This window comes from Lygodium microphyllum, chromosome 18 (genome assembly GCF_053477565.2).
Source record: "Lygodium microphyllum isolate KBCC chromosome 18, Lygodium_microphyllum_v1.1.10, whole genome shotgun sequence".
NCBI classification, from domain to species: Eukaryota; Viridiplantae; Streptophyta; class Polypodiopsida; order Schizaeales; family Lygodiaceae; genus Lygodium; species Lygodium microphyllum.
In genome coordinates, this window is record NC_141152.1 from 119,234,119 (window position 1) to 119,242,423 (window position 8,305).

Below are 8,305 nucleotides of genomic sequence, written 5' to 3' on the forward strand. Positions count from 1 at the left end.
AAACCCTTACATCTCATATGACAAAGAGGGCAATCGGATCCTTATGGACTATCGATCAATGTCAATGATGGCATTAGGCAGAGGTAGAGGTAGAGGCCTAGGAGGAGGGAAGACCCAAGAGTCGATTGCTTATTGGACTTGTGGTCACCCAAGGCACATGTCTTTGCGCTGTCCTGAGAGAGAGAGCAAGCCAACCGAGAAAAGGCTGACCTCAGATGTGCAGAGTGTGGAATCACCCATTTATTTGCCAATTTCCCTAAGATGAAAACCATCCTCTAGCTCGACAATCATGCCATTAGTACAATTGGGGTTGCTTAGAGTTGACACACTTGACGGAGAGGCTATGCCCATCTTGTTGCACATTATGACCCGAGCATGGATGAAGCAAGATGACATATTATTGCTAGGGCCTAGCAACATAGACACAGCCTCAATAGAAAAGAAGAGCCATAGGTAAAGGAAGAAGAAAAGAGAAGCAAAGGTCGCTCTTAAAACTGAGGGTGCCACAACACTACCTGTCACAAGAGGGAAGAAAGTCACGAATGCAAAGGCAAAAACATCTGCTTTTTGAAGATTACAGAAAAAGGGAGTCCTAAGGTCAAGCAGTACCCCTTCCGAAGCACCAACTCGAAGCCATAGATAAAGTCAAGGAGTGGGTGAGAGAAGCCCATAAATACTTAAAGGACATTGAGCCCATCTTGGAGGATGAAATCGATGATCTCTCTAGTGTGAGCACACCGATTTCACCTATGCGACCGAAGTCGAGAGACATTATTGCACCTCAAGCAGTGTCAAATAGATAGAGCTTGAATGCCATGGGCTAGCAAGCAAGCTAGGGCCATTGCCTAAGGAGTGCAAAATCAGGAGATAATTAAGCAACTAGCAATCTTCTTACAATGCCAGTAACCACCCCAATAACTTTGAGCTTAAGAGACATGCTGAGGTAGCATTCGATGTTGTGGTAAGAGTTGAAACGGTGGGTGGAAGGACTGCTTCACCAAGGGGCAGCCGACTTGCATGACTACGACATACCGATGCAAATACCAAGTAGCTTGATGCTACACTCAGTGCCCAAGACCTTACATGTCAACACTTTCTAGGAAGGCACGAAGATGCATGCAGTCTTGCTAGTCCTAGCACTAGGAGACACAATAAGGAAAGGAATCGTAGACATGAGTGTAGGAGTCAGTGTGCTTAGCTACGTGATGCTCTAGGCCTAGGGTGACCTGCTTGTTGAGAATGCTAGGTTTAATGTCACACTAGCCAATGGGATGAAGGTCAAACCATTCGGAGTGCTAAAAAATTATCCATTGAAGATCCTAGCAATCCAGTTCTTCTCAGTAGACTTCATCCTCATGAATGGAGTTAACTATGATATCCTACTAGGCCGACCTTGGATGCAGAATGCACGAGTCATAGAAGACTTGGGCAATGGTTTGATCTTCTTAGGCAATTGAACAGAAGTAGTGAGGGTAGAAATGGACACCTAGAAGACTATGCCAGTCGACATTGACACCATCTCGGCTCTACTGAAGGGTGAAACTTAGATTAGAGAATCTTACAGGCTGCTAACAAAGTATATCCCCTGCTCTAAAGGACAAGTGCGATTGGATGCACGTGTTAGCCACAATCGATTGCCATTCTTGGACAATGAGGAATACATACAGGCTATTAACACAATTGGTGAGCCTAAGGACAAACCCTCAATGCCACTATGCATGATGGCCAAAAGCCCTAGTGAACGGTCCACCTTCTTATCACATTCCATATCCCAAATGACAAGTGAGAGCTCCATGAAATCTTAGAGTGCTTGATGGATGAGCTAGTTGGCAACCCAACTGCTAACCTCAAACCCCTCAAGGATCTCTTGGACAAACCCAAGTGGAGGTCAACCAAGATGCGCAATCTGAACTTGATGTAAAATTGGCCCCTAGTCACCAATGAGAAAGAAATGGAGCATCGAGGCTTAGGAGATGACAAGCAATCGGATGAGGACAGTTCAGATGATGAGTATGAAGATTGTTATTCTATGAACAAAAATAGTAAAGAGGAGACCAATACAATAGAATACGACATGGATGGTCAAGTAATCGACCAGATCAGAGTAGAATTAAAGCCGCAGAGTGCCAATGCATTTAGAATCAAAAGGAGAGTTCTCAGTACCGAATGTGATCGCACTTGGCTAGACTCTTTAGGGGTGATGGACTATGGGCATGCAGGGTTAGTTCAGCCACTTGCCATACCTCTATTGAGAATGGAATAACAGTTAGAGCCACGACTGTTAGGAGAGACTCCCTCTTCTAGCAACAAAGAGTTCGATTCTAAATCGAAAGTGAGCTCAGACATCAACCCTGAGATACCTCGACCTCCTAATACAAAACACACCAAGGGAGACCTACCAGTCCACCTAAGGCATCGATGGAAGGAGGAAAGAAAGAGATAGTCTAGGGAGTCGAAAGCTAGAGAACAAAAAATACCGCAAGAACTACCAAAACAATTCATGAAGTTCAAGAGAGGTGATAGGGTAGTGATCTTGCTAGGAGCCAAATGACAAGGACAAGCAAATGGGCCTATAAAAGGACTTGTCAAAGTGAAAGAGGTTAATTTGGCTAAGGAAGGGGAGATGTCTCGACTTGTCTTTGTCACCGAAGACTTGGGCGAGCAAGAAGAAGCAAGTCTCATTACTCCTATGAGAGTACATGGACGTCTTCACTTGGTCACTTAACAAGTTGAAAAGAGTGGGTCAGAGTATAGTGACTCATAACATCCCTATGACACCTGATGCAATGTCGGTCAAGCAGTGATCGTATCTGATGAATCCCAAGCATGCTCATGTGGTCAAGGAAGAGATACACAAACTCTTAAGAGCAATTATGAAATTGAGCACACGGACTGGGTCTCGCCCATTGTAATTGTCCTTAATAAGAATGAAAAAATTAGAGTGTGCATTAATTATAAGAAAGTCTACTCTGCAATGAGGAGAGACAACTATCCACTGTTGTACATTGAGTATATGCTGGAGAGAGTGGCTAGCAAGGAAGCCTACAATTTCCTAGACGGTTTCTCAGGTTACAATCATGTGCAAGTGCATCTTGATGACATGCATAAGATTGCATTCGCTACCGAGTGGGGTGTCTTTGCCTACATAGTCATGCCTTTTGGGCTGACAAACATACCAGCCACATTCTAATGGCTCATGTGCACTATCTTTAAGGACATGCTTTGGCTAACACTCAATCAAAAGGTGGTTTCCACCACAATATACACATTGGATATGTGGGTGTGTAGGTCTTCTCATCATCTCTTGCAGTCTGGTTAGCTCCATTTTCATCTCCACTTGCTCTTGACTTTGGTGAACACTTTTTTCCTTATCCTCCTGAGTGCTTGGAGTTGATCATTTGCTAGATGTCATTGCCCTTTCTAAGGTTCTAGAGTTGGCCTCGTGTCAATTTGATGTCCTGGAGCTCCTCTCCTTGAGCTGGTCATCCACTCATATGGCCTCTTGGAAGACCCTAGTTAGTGCATCTCTCTGCAAGCTTGAGTTGCCTGCAAAGGCCTTGTAGAGTTCCTCGCTACGAATTCCATTGATGAAGACTGTGGACACCACTCTCAGAGAAGCTCTTAATGAAGAGACTCTTGAGGTTGTTGAATCTTTTATGCTCCACAACATCTAGGCTTATGTACCAAGTCCTACCCTTATCGCCTAGGCATAGGCCAAAAGCTTGTGAGCATTGAGTGAGATCACTGAGTCCATTGGCCTTGAAGACCTGCTCAAATTGCTCCACGAAGCTATAAGGTGTCATTGTTGGACTGGTATTTATCTAATTACTTCACAACTACAAGGATTTTTTATTGGTTCTTAGAGCCCTAGGCAACTCCTAATCCTACAAGCAATGAGGTTGTTAGTGTTGATGCGCTTTGTTCTGCCAATGTATTGTCTATGAGTTGCTTTGTGAGAAGCTCACTCAGCATTAGGTCTACCTCCTAGCACACACACACACACACACACACACACACACACACACACACTCTCTCTCTCTCTCTCTCTCTCTCTCTCTCTCTCTCTCTCTCTCTCTCTCTCTCTCTCTCTCTCTCTCTCTCTCTATGTTCGGTCCTATTCGGTTCATATTCGCTAGTCCTGCATCTCTATTCCTGGCATAATTTCCTAGCTTGCTGCTTCTTGTTATATGCCGCTATGTTTTGCAAGGCTTTTTGCACTAGTTTCCTCTCCTCTTTGAGATCCACTATGATATCCTTTCATGGCCTACCATGGGTCAATCCTAGTATGCGCATTGTATTTATTCACCATCTGCTTGAGTTTGATTGGGAAATCTCCCAAGTTCAAGCTCTTCATTTCAGTTGTTCATACTGGTTTCTGCCATATCTGGGGTCTCTTGTCCCACCAAGTTGCCAATGAGGTTGATTAAGTCGACGGGCAGTGTTGCGCCTCCAATGTTGTCGCTCCTTCTATGCGTCTAGCTTTCTATGTTAGGTCTCTTTCCTGGTCCTACAAATTGGGATTCTCGATCACCCGTCTAGGTCTGAGGGTGGTCTCCTATTGGTGGGTTTGTTCTACTTCTTAAGTTTGAGTGGGTTCCTTCTTATTTAAAGACAACCCTCAATTTACGTTCATTCAGTGTGTGCGTGGTGCTCTTTTCATGCAGAGTGCAAATCAGGCTTTTTATTTTTATTTTTTAAAGTGCACTTCAAGTGTCAAAAAACGTGGGATGCAATGTAGAATGGTAAATGCAGCTTTCACACTCCTGTCTATGTTCTTGGCCAAATATAGCTTTAGGCTCAGTTATTAGCTGCTCTCACTGGCCTTTAGGGTCTGTCCTGCATCTTCTTTCAGCTCAAGCAAGGTCTAGTTGGGGTCTGCAAGTCAGCTTACAGCTCTAAGAGGGGTTAAAAGTTGATGTGACTATTAGTGGCCATCTCTAGTTGCCCATTTGCAATTTCTAAGGTCAAATGTGCCTGTAAGGCTTTCGGAGGATTCCCCTATTGTTGCGGAAGGTGTTCTGCTTCACATGGGATGCATAGATCTGTCAATTTTTTTATTATTTGAATTTTTGATTGATTTTGCAGTGTTCGATTCTCAGAATTGAACGCCCGAGTGGGGATGGTCCGATTTGTTGGGGGTAAAGGCGCCTCCACCTAGCCGCTCATGTATTACTACATTGACAGTACCCGTGCCTACACATTGTAGGTGGTGGTGTTGGAAGAGAGGAAGGGAGACAGAGTGGAGTGGAAGATGAGCCTCATCTCATTGTTGTTCTTATTCCATTATTCTTCCATCATACTAACTGAAAGAGACTTACACACATAGGTATGACTAACCAAGACTAAATGTGGTTATGTTGCTGACTACACTGACTTATTGAATGTCACACACGTGTATAGTTGTATCCAACTAATGTCGATCACACACATAAAGATAGACTGACTAAAGAGTAATGGGAGCTTGATATTCTAACACTCCCTCTCAAGCTCAAACCATCTAATAAACTCCAAGTAACTGTCTGAAGTATATGAACTTTTCTTTACCAAGAGACTTGGTAAATATATCTGCTACATGTTCTTCAGTCTTCACATAAATCAAATCAATCTGCCTTGTAAGAACCATTTCTCTGATGAAATGGTAGTGAACCTCAATATGTTTAGAGCTGTAATATTCCGCGTTAAAAAAATGAATTCGATTTATGGAAAAGAAAAATCCCCCCCCTTATCCCTCCAGCTCGTCAGTCGAGCTGGAGGGGGAGGGGAATAGAAGGAGCTATTAAGCTCCTTGGTGGAGCCTTATGGAGGGAGGGGGACCATGTGTGATGACACGCCGGGAGGAAAGATCCCCCTCCCCTCCACTATTTAAATGAGGGGGGGGCTGCTGGTAAAAAAAGGAGGGAAGCTGGAGCCGTGAGAGAAAAAAAAGAAGGCTGCTGCCGCCGCTTTGCCATCAGGTGATGCCATCGTTTAGAGGGAGGGAGAAGGTCGTGTAGTGCTGCATGGAGGTAAGGAGCCGAAGGTTGGATCTTCTGCGCCTTCGCCAACATCCGAAGCCGACTTGATAGCGCCGTGAAGCGAGAGGGACAAAAAAAAAACTGGCCGCCAACAAGCTTCGCCAAACCCTCTTCTTCCTCCAAGTGTTAAAAATCACGACCCGATTTGAATACCTTGCGACTGAGTGCATACTGCTGTCGAGAGCCGAAGAGGTGGATTCAATACTTGCCATTAGTTGAATTTGCCTACAATGCTTCTTACCAGCAGAGCATTCAAATGACCCCTTTCCAGGCATTGTATGGTCATCATTGTCGAAGTCCCCTAAACTTTTCTGATCCAACCCTAAGAGTTGAAGCTTCAAGACAAATGTTGGAGGACATGGATGATCAAATAAGGTTAATAAGACAAGACATACAAGCGGCCAAGGATAGGCAAAAGGCATACGCAAATTTGAAACGTCAAGATAGAGTCTTCGAAGAAGGAGACATGGTCTTCATTCGGGTATGCCCTAAAAAGAGTTCTCTATCCCTAGGAGAATGCAAGAAGCTAAGTCCAAGGTATTGTGGGCCATATAAAATCCTCAAAAGCCTAGGACCCAATGCTTATAGACTGCAACTCCCTGAGAACCTAAAGGTTCACAATGTATTCCATATCAGCCTATTGAAAAAATATGTACCCAATCCTAGTCATGTACTTGATGGCCAACAAATTGTAATGCCTAGTCAAGGAGTCCTTGAACTAAGGCCAGAAAGGATCTTAGATGTTAGGGAAAGATAGTTAAGATCTAGAACCTTGAAAGAATGCCTTGTCCAGTGGAAAGATTATCCCGAAGAGGATGCCACTTGGATAGATGAAAGCTCTCTCAACCATCAATATCCCCAGTTTATCTCGAGATGAGGACATCTCGATTCCTCCAAGGGGGAGAGAATGTAATATTCCGCGTTAAAAAAATGAATTCGATTTATGGAAATTTTTCTTTTTCCCCCCTTATCCCTCCAGCCGACTGACGAGCTGGAGGGGGAGGGGAATAGAAGGAGCTATAGCTCCTTGGTGGAGCCTTATGGAGGGAGGGGGACCATGCGTGATGACACGCCGGGAGGAAAGATCCCCCTCCCCTCCACTATTTAAACGAGGGGGGGGCCGCTAGTAAAAAAAAGGAGGGAGGCTGGAGCCATGAGAGAAAAAAAAGAAGGCTGCTGCCACCGCTTTGCCATCAGGTGATGCCATCGTTTAGAGGGAGGGAGAAGGTCGTGTAGTGCTGCGTGGAGGTAAGGCGCCGAAGGTTGGATCTGCTGCGCCTTCGCCAACATCCGAAGCCGACTTGACAGCGCCGTGAAGCGAGAGGGACAAAAAAAAAAACTGGCCGCCAACAAGCTTCGCCAAACCCTCTTCTTCCTCCACGTGTTAAAAATCACGAGACCAGAAGACTTTAGAAGCTTCTTTGGAAGCTTCTAAAGCCCCCTTAGGTAGCCCCTCTTCCTGTGGGCTCCCATAAGCCCTTCCAAGGTTTATAATCCCCTCCCCCCCCCCCCCCCCCCCCCCCCCCCCCCCCTCGATTTAAGCCCCTATTTCTAAAGGTTCCATCTAAGCCCCTTTGGTTAATCCCTCTAAAGTCTTTTTTTTCCTTTTCCCCCCCCCCCGGTTTTAAACCCCCCCCTAGGATTAGTAAATTCCCTTTTCCCCTTAAGCCCTTCCCTTAGACTTTGGGAACCTACCCCTGGTTTTAATTCCCCTAAGACCTTTTCCACTCCCTTATAACCCTTTTTAACCCTTCTTCAACCCCCTCATAACTCTCATTTTCCCACAACTCCCTAAGCTTTCTTCCTAATCCCCCGTATCCCCATTATTATTTTCCCCCCGAACCTAACCATCATCATGGCCTCGGATGGTACCCCGTAAGGGAAAAATAGCTGTGAGATAAAAGACAGGGAGGGAAAGAAAAGGGAGTGAAAAGAAGGAGTGAAGGAGGAAGAGTGGGAAAAAGACAAAAGAAAGGGAAAGAAGGAGAAGACGGTGGAATTCCAGAAGAAAGAGGAAAAGGCTATCTCACATTCGAACTACGATGCCGCCGAAGAAAGTCCAAGTTGTAGCTGCGGGAGGGTCATCCCCCGGTATCCATGTGGATATCTCACCTCAAAGCCAGGTTTTTCTTCTTGGCGTTAATTCGGTTTTAAGTCGAACATGCAAAGAAAAATTATTAAGGATAGGATATATTTGTTCGAGTTATTTGTAACGAAGGAGTTTAGCTTATGAATGACAATGTATACAACTTAGCTTTCTTCAAATTGCATCAGCATTATAAAATTACGAG